We start from the raw sequence: 20,882 nt of genomic DNA on the forward strand, positions 1-20,882 counted from the left end.
CTTTGAAACTATCATCTTTTGTTTTTCTGAAAGGAAGACAAGTAATTGTTTTGTTCCTATTAATATATGTATGTCTTTGGATTCTTAATTTTTGTGATTAAAATTTACATGTGCTACTATGTTATTTTCAGTAGCATGATTTGTGTTATTTTTGAGAGTGCTTTATGTATATTCCAATAATTATTATTGCTAAATCATACACAAACTTTGAAAATTTCCTTGAGAAGCGGTACCTTTTTCTAATTTGCACAAATGTACCATATGGGCTGGCAGCAGCATTCACTATTGGGAAAGCAAACTTACTTCTCCCACTGACATGAAAGAGAATGCATAATGCCTGGAACTGCTAGAAGGACCCATCTGCCATGTTACCACCAAGGAAATAGAATATAGATATCGAGAGAAAAACTGGGTCCTAGTGACATAATGTGAGCACTAGATCAAGCCTCTTAAAGCCATCGCTCCAATCGGTTCAATTTTGTGGGCTGATACATTTATTTATCTTATATTTCTGCCCAAACAGATTTAAGAGGAAATTTCTGACACTGCTAACAACAACAATAACATCTAAATTATATAAATCCCACAGGGAGTATTTATTCACACACAACAATTATTGGTGGCCAGAGGGAAAAGTATTAGGTAGGTAAATTTGTCTTTGAGTCTCCCATAGTACATAATCTGCGTTTATTTCCACATTTGTGCACAATAGTTAATGACACGGTTTTGATATAAGATAGACATAGGTTCAAATCCCTCTTGGCTATTTGTTAGTGCTGTGGTATAGAGTCCAGGTGAGAACTAAATTAGATAATTCAGGCATAATACCACAATATCTTTTAGTAGGTTCTCAGTAAATGATAATCATTATTTTAACTTATTTCTTCCTTTCTTCTTCAAGATACTAGGTATCTTTATACATACCATGATTGATACTTATTTTACTATTGAATTATAAATTTATTATTACATTGACACATGTTCCTTGAGCATGAACTAACTGGATGCTTGGTGTGTCCTGGACTGAGGATATAGTGGTGAATAAAATAGAACAAGGCACATTTTCTGCTTTCACAGAGCTAAGGTTAGATTGGGTAAAAATGAAGAAGAGAGCAAATTAACCAATAAAACTTCAAAGGATGATAAGTACTATAAAGACAATAAAATAGGTTTGTGGGATTCAGAGTGCATGGGGTAAGGGCTACCTTAAATCGGGAAGTCTTTTGAGCTTAGATATAAGTGATGAGGAAAAACTAGCCATGTGAATATTTATGTAGAGAACCTTCCAGATCAAGGTCAAGGGCTCTGAAGCAGGCTTGGCATTCTAGAGACAGAAGGAGACTGCTAGGGCAGTTATACTGAGGAAGCAAGGTGATGAAGATTAGAGCTATAGGCAGAAAGATCATTAAAGGCATAGAGGCTAGGGTACTAGATTAGGACTTTATTTTAATGCAACAAATGTCTTTCTTTTTTAATATATATATATATATTTTTTTCATTTACAGTTGATATACAATATTATATTAGTTTCAGGTGTACAACATAGTGGTTAGACATTTATATAACTTACGAGATGATCACCCTGATAAATCTAGTACCCAACTGACACAATATAAACTTATTATATTACGAGGCCTGACAAATAAGTTTGCGAGTTTGTTGCAACGATGTTGCTAATATTTTCTGATATCGGAGGGATTATTCATTATGTACCAATTGGACAAACAGTTAACCAAGTTTACTATTTGGAAGTGCTGAAAAAGTTGGATCACCTGAACTTTTCACCAACAATTCATGGCTCTTGCATCACGACAATACACCAGCTCACACGGCACTGTCTGTGAGGGAGTTTTTAGCCAAATCACTATATTGGAACACCCTCCTTACTCACCTAATCTGGCCCCCAATGAATTCTTTCTTTACTCGAAGATAAAGGAAATATTGAAAGGAAGACATTTTGATGACATTCAGGGCATCAAGAGTAATACAATGACAGCTCTAATGGCCATTCCAGAAAAAGAGTTCCAAAATTGCTTTGAAGAGTGGACTAGGCACTGGCATCAGTGTATAGCTTCCCAAGGGGAGTACTTCGAAGGTGACCACAGTGATTTCCGCAATGAGGTATGTAGCACTTTTTCTAGGATGAGTTTGTGAACTTAATTGTCTGACCTCGTATAATCGGCTATATTTCTTTATGCTGTACTTTACATTTCTATGGCTATTATGTAACTACCAATTCACACTTCTTAACCCCCACCCCCCCTTCACCCATCCCCTCAAGCTCCCTCTTATCTGGCAAGCATCAAAATGTTCTCCGTATCTATGAGTTTGTTTGTTGGCTTATTCATTTATTTTGTTCTTTAGATTCCAGATATAAGTGAAATCATATGACATTTGTTTGCCTATCAGACTTATTCCACTCAGCATAATACCCTCTAGGTCCATCCATGTTGTTGAAGATGGAAAGATTTCATTCTTTTTTATGGTTGAATAATATTTCATTGTAAATATGTATCACTTCTTCTTTATCCATACATCCGTTTATGGACACCAAGGTTGCCTCTATATCTTGGCTACTATAAATAATGCTACAATGAACATATGGATGCCCATGTCCCTTTCAAGTAGTGTTTAGGGCTGCTTTGGATAAATACTCAGAAGTGGGATTATTGGGTCTTTCTTTGTCTCTTGTTATATCCTTTGTTCTAAAGTCTATTTTATCTGGCATAAGTATTGTTACTCCAGCTGTTTCTTTTGTTTCTATTTGCATGAAATATCTTTTCCATTCTTTTACTTTCTGTCTGTGCATATATTTCAATGGGAAGTGAGTCTCTTGTAGACAGCAAATGTAAGGGTATTATTTTTTTTTTTACCTATTCAGTCCTCCTGGGTCTTTTGATTGGAACTCTTAATCTATTTACATTTAAAGTAAATATTGATAGATATGTAGTTGTTGCTACTTTAGTATTCATATTTTTTATCCCTTCTTCTCCTCCTCTTCCTCCTCCTCCTCCTCCTCCTCCCCCTCCTCTTCCTCCTCCTCCTCCTTCTCCTCCTCCTCCTCTTCCTCCTCCTCCTCCTACTTCTCCTCCTCATCCTCTTCCTCCTCCTCCTCCTCCTCATGCTCCTCCTCCTCCTCTTCCTGCTCCTCGTCCTCCTCTTCCTCCTCCTTCTCCTCCTCCTCCTCTTCCTCCTCCTCCTCCTCCTCCTACTTCTCCTCCTCATCCTCTTCCTCCTCCTCCTCCTCTTCCTGCTCCTCGTCCTCCTCTTCCTCCTCCTTCTCCTCCTCCTCCTCCTCCTTCTCCTCCTCCTCCTCTTCCTCCTCCTCCTCCTGCTCCTCCTCCTCCTCCTTCTCCTTGTTCTTCTTAAAGAAGTCCCTTTAACATCCCTTGTAATATGGATTTGGTGGTGATGAACTCCTTTAAGCTTTTTCTTTTCTGGGATTTTTTTAATCTGTCCTTCAATTCTAAATGATATCTTTGCTGGGTAGAGTAATTTGGGTTGTAGATCCTTGCTTTTCATCACTTTAAATATTTTGTGCCAAACCCTTCTGGCCTGCAAAGATTCTGTTGAGAAATCAACTGACAGTCTTATGGGAGCTTCCTTGTAGGTAGTTAACTGCTTTTTTCTTGCTGCTTTTAAGATTCTTTCTTTGTACTTAACCTTCGGCATTTTAATTATGGTGTATCCTAGTGTGGGTCTTTTTGGGTTCATGTTGTTTGGGACTCTGCACTTCCTATGCTTGTATGTGTATTTTCTTTGCCAGGTTAGAGAAGTTTTTCATCATAATTTCTTCAACTTTGTTCTCAATTCCTTGCTCTCTCTCTTCTCCTTTTGATACCACTATGATGTGAATGTAGGTATGTTTAATGTTGTCCCAGAAGCCCCTAAAACTCTCCTCATTTTGTTAGATTCTTTTTAGTTTTTGATGTTCTGCTTGGGTGTTTTCTGCTACCTTATCTTCTAAATATTGATTTGATCCTCTGCTTCATCTAATCTATTTTTGATTCCCACTAATGTATTTTTTCATTTGTATTCATCATTTCTGACTGGTTCTTTATTATGTTTTGTATCTCTGTTTTTATGTTTCCCATTTTTTTTGTTGAAATTCTCTCTGAGATCACTGAATATGCTTATAAGCAGTGTTTTGAACTCTGCATCTGGTAGATTGCTTGTCTCCGTTTGTTTAGATTTTTTTTTCCCCTGGAGCTTTGTTCTGTTCTTTCACTTGGGACATGTTTCTTTGTCTCCTCATTTTGGCTTCTGCCCTGTGTTTGTTTCCATGTATTAGGTAGGGCTGATATATCTCCCGGTTTTGGTAGCGTGGCCTTATGTAGTAGCTGTCCTGTGGGTCTCAGTGGCACACTCTCCCTGGTCATCTGAGCTGGTTGCTAAAGGTGTGCCCTCATGTGGATTTTGTGTGTTCTACTGTTGTATCTGAGCCTTGATTGATGTTTGTATGTCAAGGCAAGGGATTGACCCTGATTGGTTGTGAGGACTGGCCATGACTACAGTGGAGAGTTGTTATGCAGGGGCTGACCCTATGAAACAGGATTGACTTTATCAGAGTTCTGGTGCCTGCCCAGTCTGGCCTTTGATTGTGTCATTTGTGGAGATATTTGGATGGTACTCTGTTGTGGTCTGAGCTAGACACTGGGTAAGTTGGTTCTTGGGCATTTTGGGAGGAGCTCTTGTGCAGGCCAAGTTCAGCTTCAGCCTGTGCCCAGCTGGAGACACTGGGAATGAGCCACAAAGCAACACTGGGCTTAGAGGTGCATAGGTTACGACAAGTGCAAACTGAGATGGCCTGCTGCTAGTGCTGGGCTTGGGGCTGCAAAGTAAGAGGTACAGGGCATGCTGAGTCGAAATGCTTCTTGTTTGGGGTTTGTGAAGCTTTGAGATATTTTAGGAAGGTCTGTAGCATCAACCAAGTCAGGTCATTCATAAGCACAAGCCACTGGAAGTGGCTTAGATGGGCCTACAATTTGGGTGGGGCAGGGTCTCAGGTTATCACCAGAGAAAGGTAAATATTGTTAGCCAAGTTGATGGAAACTCAGATATGGCACTCTGCTTGTGTCTGCCTGCTGGGAGGGGGTGTGGTCAACAAATGAACATTAGCTTCTGCCAGCACTTTTGTTTGGGAGAAAGCTGCTTCTCCAGTCCTCATCCTTAAGACAGACATTCAGTTCCTCTCCATATGTTCCTGGCACCATTTGAGCTGCTGCCCCATTGCTGTAGCTCAGAGCAAGTGAGTCCATCAGCGAAGAAGTACAAGAGTGGAGCCTTTAGAAGGATCTCCTGGGACTCTAGCCACCCTCAATTTCACTCAGCCATAATCTCCACTGGTTTTCACAGCCAAAAGTTTGGGGGACACTTCTCCCTGTCCCTGGAATCCTGGGCTCAAAAGTCTAGTGTGAGGCTGGGATCCATCGCTCTTCAGGAGAGACCTCTGTGGCCGAGATATCTCCTTCCCCCCAATTTTTAATGTTCACATGCGGGTGTGGGATCAGCTGATTCTGTGTCTCTGCCCTTCTTACCAGTCTTGAAGTGGCTTATTCTGTATAGCTTTAGTTGTAGGGCTTCGGTTCATCTAGACTTCAGGTGATTCTCAATGATGATTATTGTGTAGTTCAGTTGTAATTTTGATGTGGTCATGAGAGGAGGCAAGCACAGCATTACCTACTCTGTCATCTTGACTGGAAATCCAACTAATGCTTTCAACCACCTGCTACTTGCAGGTGTGTGGGGGGTGTGGTGGGGTGGGGTGGGTGATGGTTCAGGCATTTACTGATTTATAATAGTACTTTTCACTCCCTGTGTCATTGATAAGCATATGCTGAAAATAAATGAGCATTATCTTCTTGATAGAACCGTTTAGTAGGAGTGACAAGTTTTCCATGCCATTGTGAGGGGAGTGATGCAAAAAACCCCACCATTGTTGAATATTGAGTGTATCATTGGGTTTTATGAGGAAACTGGCAACTGAGAAGCTTCTCTTTCCTGCATTGTTATAAAGACATCTACTTCCTACACTATACATTGTATGTGGTTTTGTGCAGGGGATAGCAAATTCACTGGGAAAGTTAGGAGGGAGTATAGGGAAAAAACAAAAGGTAGTTTTATTTTATTACAAAATGAATATAAACACTTCTTTCTAAAAACAAAATGAAAGAGCAGAAACTTAGAGTATGACTAGAAGGATGATAGCATTTTAATGAAAACAGAATACAACAGAGAGGGTGGAATTTTGGATATCGAATAGTGTATGAGAGATAGTTACCTTAGGTATGAAGCCTTCCTGGGGCCTCTGAATTCACACAATATTAATAGTTTGTAAATTCTAGGTTTTCAGCCTGAATGTTCCATCATTTTGAGGCTCATTTTCAAATTAGGAAGTGAAATTTTCATTCAGATCACATAATTTATTATTATACTTAATATTTTGGGGAAGAATTGCATATATTTATTTAATATTGGCAATGTTAAAAATGAACAGTTTCCCTTTAAAATTAGTATTTTTTGAACATTTAAGAAGGCTAACATAGCCACATTAGACACAAATGAAGTGACAAAAACCATTATGAGTCTCTGGTGCAATGATTTGCCATTTCTCATGCAGCTTTACATATTCCTAACTCTATCCTCAGGCTCACCTTCTCATATCTCCTCATTATGCCTTTCTAGTCCTGGGGAAGCCATTTTCTCGTGATTTCTTAAGCTCTCCAGATAAAACTAATATGCTAAATCAAGATAAAAGTCTAGGATATACTTCAAATTTACAGTTCTTTCAAATGTTTTGCCTTGCTCAGCTAAACTAAGTAAGAACCAGATAATAAAGATAAAATACAAAATTGTGTCAAGGAAAAATGGAGGCAAATTTCCAATTAAAGCCACAAATGAGGACTGGACAAAGCCATACATCCAGTAATTTTTAGAAAGTTAATGTCATGTTATTTAAGTGTGGTTGAATATTACTGCTGAGTGTAATAGATAATACTGATCCAAACACCATATTGCTGAAACTGTAGAATTCATACGCCTGGGGATGACTTCACCTACAAGACCACTCTGGATAGGCAATGGGGTACTAGAAAAGTTATCTAAACTGTCCATTTTCTTTCTTATTTTGAATTCCAAGATTGGGAAAATATTTCTTACTCAAGCTAACCCAAATAAGTCCTAACTTATGCACAATGAGATTAAATAAATATACTAAGTAATTTACTATCTTCATTGTATTTTAAAATGGACTTTGGCCTTGGAAAATGTGGGATGAGAAATGACAGCTAAAGTTTGCCATGTTAATTAGGCACATTGTGATGTGCTAGACAATGTATTAAAATTTTAACATGCATTATCTTAACTATTGATTACTATTAACATTTTACAAATGAAGAAATAGAAGTCCATAGAAGTTAAATGGCTTTCCAAAGTCATATTGTGAACCTGGCATTTGACTAGTTCTTCCTGGCTCCAAAGATCTTGTTCTTCACCACTATATAATGCTGCTGTGAAATGTCACCAAATGTTTATAGAAAAAGGTGTGCAAATGTTTGGCAGAAAGTGGTTGAAAATATATGAATTAAGCCATAGTTTTTCTCATTGAGGAATATGGGGTGAGACTGGTGTTGCAATGTGGACTCTGGAGAAAAATCCCGTTTCTTGTACAGTGAAGACCCAGCACTAAGAACAGTGACTCAGGTGGTATAGCTACTGTCTTGGGTGGCCTCATACACAGGAACTGGAAACTTGGTTCAGACATTGGAGACAAATAACTGTGGTGGGGACAGGTTTTCACACAATATGTTTCCCGAGACCTTGCTGTTGCTCTTCTGAGATCTGGGTCTATCCAGTGGGGAGACTCAATTAATTTGTATGAGAACAAATGTAAACTATTCAGTCAAAATATATTTTTGATAGCATATAAATTTAAATACCCACACACATACACATAAGTGGAAGATTGTTTCTGTAAGTTTAAAAACTAAGCTCAGGCAAACTTGGGTGATATACAAGTATTAGACCTCCTTACCCTACCCCCACCTCAAGAATTATTGTAATTATTTGCCCTAGTAAAGAAATGTATTAGTATATTCCTATAATTCCCAGGGGTCCAAGGTACCTATTACTTCCTTCTAGAAAATTATTCTTTCAAGAAATTTTCCTTTTCCTTTTCCTTTGTTGAATTGTACCCTCCTCCTCTATCCCCCCAGATATATTTAAGTCAAAATACTGGCACCTGACTTTACTTGGAAATAGTGTCTTTGCAGATATAATCAAGTTAAGATAAGGTCATTAGGGTGGGTTTTAAACCTGTATGACTGATGTCTTTATAAAAAGAGGAAAACAACAGAAGAAACAGTCACACAGGAAAAATACTATGTGATGACAGAGATTGGAGTTATGCAGCTGTAAGCCAAGGAATGACAATTGAGGGCTACCACCAGAAACTAGAAAGAGAGGAACAAGAATTCTACCAGAGTCTCAGAGAGAGAATGGCCTAGTGACACATTGATTAGAGGACTGTGGGAGAATGAATTTTTGTTATGTTAAGCCACCCAGTTAATGGCATTTTGTTTTGGCAGTCCTAAGGAACTAATACAGTCTTTCATCTTTTACTTTTACTCTAGTTTGCATGAAATGAGACATCCTAATAGGGATTTGCTCCTATGTAGTTTTGTGGTTTACTTTAGTGACTTTTTGTCTGATCAGACAAAACACACAAATTGAAAATACGTAAACAAATAACCAAATAAACTTTTCTTGGCAAATGTTTCCCCTAGTGAATTCACTTTTACATCCTCTTATGAATGGACCAAATAATTCATTAGCATTAAAAGTAATTTTGTGTTCTTAGTTCTCCATTTTAAAACTATGACCTTCTCAAATTACTCATCAACTTCTTAAAGTAATTACACATTTTCTATTATAATTCAGTGGCTGTTTGAAAAGAATAAGCTAGAACAATGTTATACAAGATTTATCTCACTTCCTGGGTACCACAGGCATGATCATCCCTCCATTATGAGCACAAATCCTGAGGATAAGGTATTATGCTCAAACTTTATGGACATCCTGATGTCTGGAGAGAGCACAAGATATGTTGGAGATCCAAATCCTACTCTTCAGTCACATTATTTAGAAAAGAGATACATACTGGAAAATTAGCAATAATAGAATATAAAATAATAACCAGGAAAACCTTTTAGCTCAGTTGAAATATAAAGAAAACGTCAAAAATATTTCTTATTGTGGTTAGGTATTTGCTTGTATTGATTTGGGCTTTTACAAATAAAATGCTACAACATTTGAATTTTGAGCTGCTTAATCTAAATGCATCCTTCTTTTTTAACATATGTTCACAACAGGCATATATCATTTAAATCACACAGCTATTGAATATTTTCTAGTTTCATATGCAACAGGATGAAAATATGGTTAGAATGCTTCCACATGCTTTTAGACACCTTCATTTTGCCATATTGAAATATCCAATTTCAGATTTGTATCATTCTGAAATAGCTCTGCCTTACTCTTTGTGGGTAAAACTATTACTGTACATTTCAATTTTCCACTAATGCAATGTCTACCTTCGTTAAGCAAGCACTATATTGTGGGTGTAGACCTAATATTTGAAATTCTAGTGGGTACATTTCCAGGGTAACACAAGGAAATAAAAAGTTTTCATTTATTTAGTTTTTCTTTAAAAAATGTTTTAATAAGAGAAAGGACTGTGGTTCTCTACCTGCTTTTCAAATACATGCCAGCAAAGCAGTAGCTTCCTATAAGAACGTCCCTCTTTGTGACAGATTTTTTAATTCTTCTTAAGAATTTCCATAACCAGGAAAGTTGGACCAAAAGACATTTTCTTTGTCCCCTCTTTAGGGTAAATGACTAAATTTGAAGCATTATGTTTGGGTCAATCAAAAGCCTCTTTTCTCAAAATCTCACTCCATCAGGATGCCAGCCTTTGGAAAGATCTTCATTATGTCTATGAAATGGTTAAAAGCACTGTGGTTCTAGAAACCTCCTGCTGTAGAAAACAAATGTGTGTCCTTGAGAGGGATAACATGGTATCTGGAAATATATACCTGCGTAGCTCTTTATATGTTACAAGTGCTTTCCTTCACTCTGTCTCATTTGATTTTCACAATAATGCTCGTGATAGAAGCAGCTAAAATTTATTGAGTATGTACTATGTACCAGGTATCTTGCTAAGTACTATGAAGGCAGTCCGCCCACCAATCCTATGAGGCAGATTACTAACAGTTCCTCTCTTTAAAAATGAAAAAAAAAAAAAAAACAAAACCCTGAGGTACAGAGGTGTAAATAGATTGCCCAAGATTGTGCACAGTTGGTAAGTAGTAGAGCTGGGATAGAACTTAAGTATTCTGACTCTGGAACCTGTATTTTGGGCCTGAATTATTAGTCTCATGTTATAAATACAAAAACTGAAGCTTAGAGACTGTCATTCTCCCTGCTGGTTTATATAGGCAGCAAATGTCAAAGTGGAGATGAGAATTCAGGTCTCCTTGGCTTCCAGTTACATGGCCTCGCCTGTAGACTAGACTGCTGCTTCTGTCCCCTTCATTCCAAAGGCTTTACAGAGTGCCTCCTGTGTGCCAGATGTTCCCTAGATACGGAGATACTACGGTGAACAAGACAGACAGGGACTCTGCTTTCCTGAAACTTATTTTCATGTGTAGGAATAAATGATAAGTAAATAAATGAATAAGAGAAATTAAAAAAAAAAAAAAACTAAGAAGAAAATGGATGTACAATGGCTGAGAAAGCTTACTGCCACTGTAACCCACCAACACATAAACTGCATTCATTTTTCAGAGCAGATAGCTGTTATTTGGAAAAGCTCTACATGAAGACGCAGTGATACATTTTGATGGGGGAGGCCAGGAGATTCTTTGAGTAGGAAATTCCTTCTGGGACACAAGTACAGTGCCTGACCCATAAGAGATGCTCAAAAAGTATTCGCTCAATTTAACTGTCTTTGTGAGGAATTCTTGGAATCTCTAGAGCAGTAAACGATCACTGGGCTGGCCTGAGAACAAACCCTCTCTATCTCTAGTGGTTTTATTGAGTTGAGGTTTAATATAATTATTACCTTGGTCTTTCAAACTCCAGCTAAGAACATTTATTTCTGCCTTTCAATTAGAGTAAAAGAAAACATCTGATCGTTGGTAGTGGCCGTCGAAAGTATCTTGAATGGATTTATGTTTGTGTTATATTCTAAGAAATTATAATAAATTCTGAATACTTTTTGTTTATCACAAAAGATAAAATAATAAAATAGAGTAATTAACAAAAAATGAACTAGTATAAAATGAACTAAAAATATAAAGCTAAATAAATTTACTAAAAAAAAAATCTATCTCTAAAATATGTATATTTAATTAATCCTATCATTCTGAAGCACAATCTCTTTTTCAACTTGGCCTAGACAGTTAAGTGATGTTCTTTCTTGCTTTCCCAAATAAGCACCAACTGTCAGTCATCTGACAAACTGCTGACAGTTTTCAGAGTGCTGGCTGAGTCTGCAATGCCAATTTTTCACTCAGTGATGACCCCATTATCTTAAATAGTTCAGGGGATGTTCTCTTTGATAAAAAAACAAAAACAAAAACAAAAAAATCCAAAAAACAAAAAAACCCACACAGAAATCCATCTTTTCTGTGCAAATTTATACTCCTACCTTTAATTCTGCTTTCCTTCTCTGCTCCCAGCTAGGTGTCAGCTTTGCTCCCTACCGTCTGATGGAGTCACCCCAGTTTACTGTGCACATTTGGACAGCTTCTCTTGAGCTTTTCTGAGACTCTTGTTTAGTGATATATATTGCTTCTTATTTTTTGACACAGAAAACTGCTTAAAGATTGGTTAAGTAAATTACAGATGCAGCATTTATACAAGGAATACTATGTTCCCGTCAAAAGAGCGGAGAACTCCATGTGAGGATATGAAATGATCTTCAATATATATTAAGTGACAATAGCAAGGAGTAGCATAGTTTCTATACGTGAGCTGACTTTTATATAAAGAGGATAAGAATAAAAAGACATATTAATTTTGAAGAAGAATGAGTGGAAAGAAAATAGTAAAAGTGACTATTCACAGGGCAAGGAACAAGATGAATTGGGGGGTAGGGTTAGGATTTAATTGTTTCATTGTGTATCGTTTAATAGTATTTTGGTTTTTTAACCATGTGAATGTATTACCTTTCAAAAAGATGTGACAGATTTTGGTGGTAGTTACATGAATCTATGCTTGTGATGAAATTCCATTGACCTATACACCAAAACAGAAAAAAAGGAGTATGTAAAAACTGATGAAATCTAAATAAGGTCTGCTCTTTAGTTAACAACATTATACAAATGTCAACTTTCTGGTTTTGATAATTTGTGCTATGGTTTTGTAAGAAGTTATGATTGGCAGAAAATGGGCAAGGAGTATGTAGGAACTCTGTTCTATTTCTGCAACTATGAAAGTCTTAAAATTATTTCAAAATAGAAAGTTAAAAAACCAGCAGTCACCTTGTTAGCTCTGAATTTCAAGGAATTAGTGTTATTGAGAAGGGAAATAAAACAGACAACTTCTAATGAAATATAAGAAAAGAATCATAAAATATCTGGAAGAAAGAGAGGGGTGTAAATATCAATCCAATAGAGAATTTAGGGGCAGGGAAGAAAGCTGGATGGACTCATAATGCATAAATCTCTTCAGAATAAAAGCAACTGCTCTCTATCCCGGTTTTCCGTAGGTGTCCCTCTCTCTTTCCCACTTTTCTCTTTGTATCAATATTTCTCCTTCCCAGTGTCTCTCTGCCCCATTGTCTCTTCTCTCTGCCTTCTTTCTTCTTTCAATCTCCCTCTTTTTTCTCAGTTGCTCTCCCTTGTTGTATTTCTGTCCATCTGTCTCTCCATTACAATACCTCAGCTGCAAGATTTTCCATCACTGCTGCAATCCCTTCCAATTTCTTCCTTTCTGTCCCTTCCTGTCCTTTCCATTTCATTCCATTCACTTAACTTCCCCACTCCCAACAGCTTCTCAGAATATGGCATACACAATAATTTGTCCATGGCTATTGATACCACTTCTGATCTCAAGTCTACATGGCCTCTCACTTCAAGTTGTCCAAATTCACTAATTAAATTAATTCTTGCAAGAAGCATCTAAGTGTCTGTGCTACAATTCATGTCCATCTTTAGCTGCTGCTAAGATACTCATGTTATCATTTCACTCTTTGTTTATCAGGGACTGTGAGCACAGGCTTTCCAGGGAAGGTTAAAGCAAGAACTGACACCTCGGTCTAACAGATGGAAAAGAACTAACAGATAAAGTATAGGGACTAACAGAAAAATTTCCAGGTCCAATGAACTAATTTAGTCTGAGAGGAAACATCTTTGTCTTCTTTCTGAAGTGTTCAGAAAGTGTAAATAATATTAATCACAAGAAAGTAGTTGAATTATAGTAAGTTCTTATTGAACAAGAATCAAGATAAAAATAGCAATATCTGAAATGCTAGACTTACAGAGTTTGTTGTAATAATTGATTTAATGAAGTTTTAGAATAATAGAAACACCAATTTACAAAGAAGTAAAATTTTCAAGGAGGAATGCAAAAAAAGGGACATGAACATATCGAAATATTATTTATACAGAAGACCCCAGAAACTTCAAAAAATAAAATATCATAAAGCCCATTGAGATCAGGAGAATAAGATCTTGCCCTAAACTTTCTTCTTTACTAAATAATTTTCAAAAGTTACTGGTAATGTATCTATTCCACTGAGGTAGATGTTACCTATAAACAAAAGGGTGATACACAAAACTGAATTTCTAATCCAATAGTTCCCAGACTTTCCTGTCCATCAGAAAGACCAGTAGAAGGTGTAAAAGGTAAAGATGGCTGTGATCCACCCTAGATCTATGGAATCAATATCTCTAGGAATGGGGATGAGGTCTTATCATCTAATTCTTATACATTTTACCAGGGGTTCAGGATGAATATTCAGCATTGAGAGTGACTTCTGAAGACCTAAGGAAAAGGTTCCAGGCTAATTTTTTTCTCGCTTCAAAAAATGAAAATATGCTAGTTATAGAACTAAATAGTTCCAACAACCTTAGATATTGAAAAGGAACACCCTATTAGAATGGGTATTAGAATAAAGATCAGATTAGATTTAGATTAAAGACTTAGAATAAAGACCAGCTTTGTGACAGAGCCTACCAAGTTCTATAGGGTCTGGGCCTGCCTGCCCCTTCTGTGTCATCTTGTGATACCCTCCTACTTGCTCTCTAAGCTCCAGCTACTTGGTCTTACTTTAATTTCTTTGAATGTGCCACGCTATCTCTACCTCAGAGCTTCAGCATATACTGTTCCACCTGGAAAGCCCACCCTCGTTCTCTCTCTTATGGCCTAGTTAGTAGTTTTTCATACTTTGGGTCTCAGTTCAATCATAGAAGCCTTCCTAACCTCTCCAATTAGGTTGTTTCCTCTCTAAATTCTCCTATATCAGTGCTTTCCCCACATTTATATGCTACTTACTAGGGTTAAAAATTTCCATTTGGTTATTTCATGAGTAGGTCTCCCAGTGACAACATGCTCACTAAGGGCAGCAGCCATGGATGTTTGTTCATCATTAAATCGTGAACACTTAGCATGGTACATGGTACATGGTACATCTGTACATGGTAATTGCTATGGACTGAATTTGTGTCCCCTCAAAATTCATATGTCGAAACCTAAATCTCCAGTGTGATTGTACTCAGAGGTGGGGCCTTTGCGAGGTGGTTAGATCATGGGGGCAGAGCCCTCAGGAATGAGATTAGTGCCCTTATAAGAAGAGACGTGGAAGAGATGACTGCTCCCACTGCTCTCTGCCATATGAGAATCCAGTATGAACACAGCCATCTACAAACCAGGAGGATGACCTCACCAGGAACCTGACCGTGCTGATGCCCTGACCTCAGTCTCCAGCCTCCAGAACTGGGAGCAATAAATCTTTGTTGTTTAAGCCAACCATCTTCTGGCATTCTGTTATAGCAGTCCTATAACGGAGACAGTAAACATTCAATGACTATTAGGTATATTAATATAAAGGCACACAGGTGGACAATTTGTGTGTTGAAGCAGGAAGTGCTTTCATTTGGACAAATCAGTTCAACAGAGACCTAAGAGCAGGTTGGCTGAAAGCCAATGCAGGAGATAATTTTGAGTGGATGTCTTTCTGAGCCCTTAAAAATTACTTGCTACCCTGTATTCTTTTTGAGGATAATCTGAATACATAAACTTGACTATATTTCTGTGGCTGGTCAGCATTGAAACACCTAAATGAATTTCCATCAGATTCCAAGGTAATGTTTAGAATTATTTTGTCTAAATAGAGATTTTAAGGTACATGTGACAAAAATCATCTAGGGAGCTTTTGGGAGCAGCAATTCCCCAGAGTGGCTAAAACTGAAATCCCAGCAGACATCCATGTGGAGAGACATGTCACATGTTTTAAAAGTCTGTAGATGGGAACAACAATCATAGATGTCAAATATGAATCCAAAGAAAGGTTATGAGGGCAGGTGATCCAAATTACGAGTGCTGAGTTGGGCTGGGGACACAGCTCACACAATCCACTGCGCAGAGCGGGCTTCCATGATGTGAAGAAGCTGTGGGTTATTGATTTCTGCACACTAATTCCCATGAATAGTAACGAGCCTCGTTCTCCAGAGAGAATTATTTTGCTCTTATCAATGCAGAATCAGAGTCCTTTGACTTACATACGATGATTTTTTTCCAATTTTTATTACAAAAACAGTTCACATTCTTTGTTCAAAACTGAAATACTGGAGACGTCTTTGAAATAAAATAGGAAAGTTTCTCTTCTTTCCATCCCTCTCAGTGGGGGTAACTAGTCTTAACAATTTGATGTGTATCTTTTCATCTGTTCAAACACACACACACACACACACACACACACACACACACACACACACACTTCCTACTGTGACCGTGTTGTCACTTAATCTCTATTTCAAAGAACTTTAGTCTTCTTTATTTAAAAAATTCATGTTGAGAATTTATAATCAAGATGAAAGCACTGATTTCCCTAACAAAAAGTATTAAAAAGATTGCTTTAAGGAAGTACCAACCCACTAATTCCAAACTTTAGGATTTATAATCATCAGTGGCAGCAGAAGAGATTTCTTTCTGACTCAACAGATGTGAAATCTGATTCAAAATCACTAAATAATTAACTCTCTCTATATCATTAAATTAGAAATACCTTATGTTTACATTTTGTTTTATAGCCCTTTCTCTTAGATTATCCCATTCAACTCTCACAATGCATTTATGAGTGTAGGGAGCTTGGTAAAGGAGACAAAACTGAGGCCCAGAGAAGGTAAGCGAGTCGCACAATGACAGTAAGTAATGGGAGAGACAATATTCAAATCGAGAGCTTCTGACTCAAAACTCCTATCTTTCTTGTAAACCTGGACTACCTAGTACAGTAACCACTAGCCACATATGGATATTCTGTGCTTGAAATGTAGCTGTGTAACTCAGAAACTGAATTTTTCATTTAATTTAAATGTAAATTATAAAATGGAAATAATATAAACTATTTCCCTCTAAACATGAGTTAATTGTTTTGGCAGAACTGCATTTTACTTCTACCATTAAAAACTTAGCATCAGAATATACATGAATTGTAAGTGTAATAGACACATTGAGTCTCAAGACTTAGAATCAAAATAAGAATGCAAGATACCTCAATAAATTTTTTAATTAAATTTATTGGGGTGACATTGTTTAGCAAAATTATATAAGTTTCAAGTGTACATTTCCATGATACATCATCAATATATTGCATTGTGTACTGAGTACAGGTTGGGATAATATTTTGGATATACTAGCTTAAATAAAATATATTATTACAATTAATTTCACTTCAGCTTTTAAAAATGTAAGTATATAAAAATTTAAAACTATACGTGTGGCTTGTCTTTTACTCATCTTGAGTAATGTTGCTCTGAATTTCATTGTCCTGTCAATTCCTTAACTGTTGGGAGAATAAGTATAGAATATTACGATTTGAATTTTTTGTTGTTGTTTATTGCAAATTTTGACAATTACAGATATTCTCAAGTATTCCTTAAAATAAGGGAAGACCTACACAAGAATCAAATCAGAGGCAATATTCTTAACTGCTGGGAGAATGTTTTGGCAGTGTTCCTCTGAACGTATTTCATTGCAAATGAACAAAAATCCTAAATCTTAACTGATAGCTTTGTAGAGGGATTTTCTGTGCTTTGATCAAATTCTGCTTCTTTGTCTTTTTTGACAAGTTTTTCTCCCTGACCTTGTTCATAAGAGGGCTGGAGGAAGCAAGCAGGCCCATGGTGGTCCTCAAACAAAACGAAAATGGCCTTTCCCACCACACAGTTCTTGGCCTGGAAATTGCTCTTCAGTATCCCCCCAAAGGTCTTCGAACACCAGCTTCTTCCCCTTAGCTTCTATTCCCACTGAAAAGCCTGAGCCACTGAATAAATGCAAATGCTTTATGAGGAGAATAATAACTAACACTAATGAAGCCCATCTGCCAGGCAACAGCCTACATCCCATTACATGCGATAGCTGATTAAATTCTTGTGGGGACCCAAAGATGCTAATGTTAACCACGGGACTGCGAACGGGTGGTTTGACTATTATCACGTATCCAGAAACAAGCAAGAATGTGGTTTGGGCTCTTGTTCAGCTGACACTGAGTAAATACTCTGAACCACGGCACTCTGCTCAGTCCCCAGGATAACTGAAAGGGTGGTCTACAACCGGGATTTTGATCCGGGGGTCTCAGATGAATGTCAGAAAATATGCGAAGCTCCTGATGTTGCTACATGTTGGTCAGTATATGAGTATGTTTCCTGGGGAGAGGGTCTGTAACTTTCATTATACCATCAAAGCATCCAATCAACTAGGAAGGGTTAAGCACCTTTGGTCTACATAGAAGTGAATCTTTCTGTGAACTTTTCTAGCTATCAGATTACCGTTGTCAATACAAACGTCAGACATTAAAAAAAAAAAAGTGATCCTTTTATACTAACAGCTTAAAGAAGGTACAGGATTGAATATGTAGTTTTTTGGAATTCATGAGGGAGTGAAAGGGAATTAATCAATGAAATGCCTCTTAATCTAACCGGTGGATCAGAATGAGGAAGTGACTATTTTTTCCTGAGAGCTCTCACAAGTTAGGAAAGACGAGAGAAACAAAAGATTATGAAAATACTTTCATGTAACTCAAACTACATGTATATGAGAATCTCAAAAGTTTTGAAACATATCTGAGAAGATGTATGGTAAATGAGCAAAAGAAGACAGAAGAAAAGTCATAGAGAAAATGGTATGGGAAACATGGACAGATGTCTGGTCTTTAAATCTCTAGGTAGGCGAGACTAAATAACTCTGCATAGCCACTAAGAACTATATGTACATAGGGAAACTAAAAGTGATCTAAATATGTTTAGTTGGATATTTAGAATACCGGGGGTGCCAAAAATTGTATACAATGGACACTTTGGTCAACGTTGTTCAAGGAGTAGTTCGCCGTAATCAGAAGTGTCTGGACACTGATGGCAACCACTTTGAGCACCTGTTGTAATTGCAGAAGTCAAATGTGACTTCTATTCATCTTTTGTTATTAGTATATATTGAGTATAACAATTTTAATACAGTTTTCCCTTCTTAAAATGGGTATACATTTTTTTGGCACCCTCTGTCTATAACATTTGATGTAATGTGTGAGAAAAAAAAAACAAACAAAAAACTAAAACAGATGCCTAGGTTGATTTTGTCTGGGAGAGAAAATAAAAATGAATATAGGACATGAATGAAAATTGAAACCATACTTACACAAATACAGAAATAATGTTCTCAAGATTTCAAAGGGTAAATTTTCCTGAAATTTTGCTGAAATCATTGTCAGAATCCTTACAAAGTTACAAGCCAAAGGAATCATACAACTGTTTAAGAATCTCAAAGAGCTAGTTTACCATCAAATACAAACTCCCTGTCCTGGGGTCATCACTTTTTGTATCATTTCCTGGTGGATCAACCTCCAAGCAGACTGAATACCTTGATTTTTATCAGAACAAATGATGAGTACATACTCATCTTCTGGGGTACAAATGTAACTAAAATGTCCAATTAGCATACTTATTCTATCCCAGACAGACGAAAAGCCATTTCTCCTAAAACACCTTCCACAAATGCTCAAATTCTCTTTGTTCTCCTCCCTCAAGAATGGTTTTGCTACCTCGTATTTTACCTGTGTTTATAGCCTTTTCTGTATTTGTCTAAAAGTATCTCATTTATGCTGTCACGTCTCACATATTTATGGAGAAAATATTATATGCCTGGCACTATGTTCTCTCTCCACTGGACAAGTAGCTTTTAAAGTGGAGAAATGCATTTTATTTCTGTTATTCCTCATATGGCAGCTGACCCAGGATTCTCTAAATAAACACATTCTTACTTGTAAATAAATATTCAGTTTAGTGTGATTTGTGGTTTTAGGGGCATAAATATCATTTTGGTTTATAATACTTAAAAAAATATCTTTAAACATAATCCAGGTTCTTTTTGTGGGGAATGGGTATGTTATTTCGATTTGCACTGCCTTAATATAGGTCCTACTCTGCCTTCTCTCCTCCTTTTATATGATGACCTATGTTCACAAGATTCTTTCAATAGTGGTACTTAAAGTGGTTAAGAGTATGGGTTCTGCAGGCAGACAGACTTAGATTAAAATCTGCGTCCAACACTCACTAGCTGTTTGGTTTTTGACGTCTTACTTGGAGTCTATAGGGCTAATTTTTTGTTATTGTTGTAAAATGGGATAACAATACTATCCATGTCACAGAGCTGTTGTGGAGAGTGAAGGGCTTAGCACAGCACTAGGCAGGTCAAAATTGCTCTGGGTGGAAGCTGTAATATTCTCCTCAGAAGCACTTTCTAGACCCACTAATGCTCATAGTTAGTTGTGCCAGTCAGTTGTTTCTAAAGCTAGGCAACACCTCATGTTTCATGACTTAGGTTCTAAATATCTTAGTCTACTAATGTAACAAGGGGAACTTCAATGTGAGTTTCACATTATTTGAATTGAACAAATATATATTGAGCCCATTTTACTGTTAGATCCAAAAGTCTTTAAAGCTGAGATGAATGGAGCTAACATTCCTTCAACATTTTATATGGGCCAGCTCCTGTTTTAATCCTTTTACATGTGTAATTTTTATTGGATGTTCATTGTATAAGAAAAGGAGTGGAGACAGAGAAGGACCTACACATTAAGGCAGTGCAAATTGATACTGCATGCCCATTCCCCACAAAAAGAATCTGGATCATGTTTAAAGAATTTTTTTAAGTATTATAAACCAAAATGATGTTTATGTCCATAAAACCACAAATCCCACTAGACTGAATACTTCCTTACAAGTAAGCATATGTTTATTTGATAATAATCCTAAGACTATTATTTTCCCCATTCTACCAGTAAGAAAAATAGTTTGTAAGAATACATAGCTATTAACAGGAAAGTAAGTTAGACCTCCAGGAAAAAGGAGGGTTGGTTTTAAAAAAGGGGATTCAATCTATTTTTAGTTGCAGTTTTTAGATTTATCTATTCTTGACATCACGGTTGATAATGTAATATCTTTTTATAATTATTCTCACATGCAGATCAAAGGTTACAAATTAATAGTTAAACTTGGGGAGAATGTGCATTCTTCTTAAAGTAGCAATATAGATGCCAATTAAATAGAAAATTAAGTATGCCTTTTGACTGACTATGTACAAAGAAAAGAATTGCTACAGTATTAACT

General features: G+C 36.8%; 1 protein-coding gene across 2 annotated transcripts in view; it reads right to left on the reverse strand.

Annotated features, from left to right (window-relative positions):
- The window catches only part of TAFA1 (TAFA chemokine like family member 1), a 574,703-nt gene that overhangs the window by 218,023 nt on the left and 335,798 nt on the right, over nt 1-20,882 (reverse strand). The window lies entirely within an intron of this gene.

This window comes from Rhinolophus hipposideros, assembly GCF_964194185.1.
Source record: "Rhinolophus hipposideros genome assembly, chromosome: 14".
NCBI lineage: Eukaryota > Metazoa > Chordata > Mammalia > Chiroptera > Rhinolophidae > Rhinolophus > Rhinolophus hipposideros.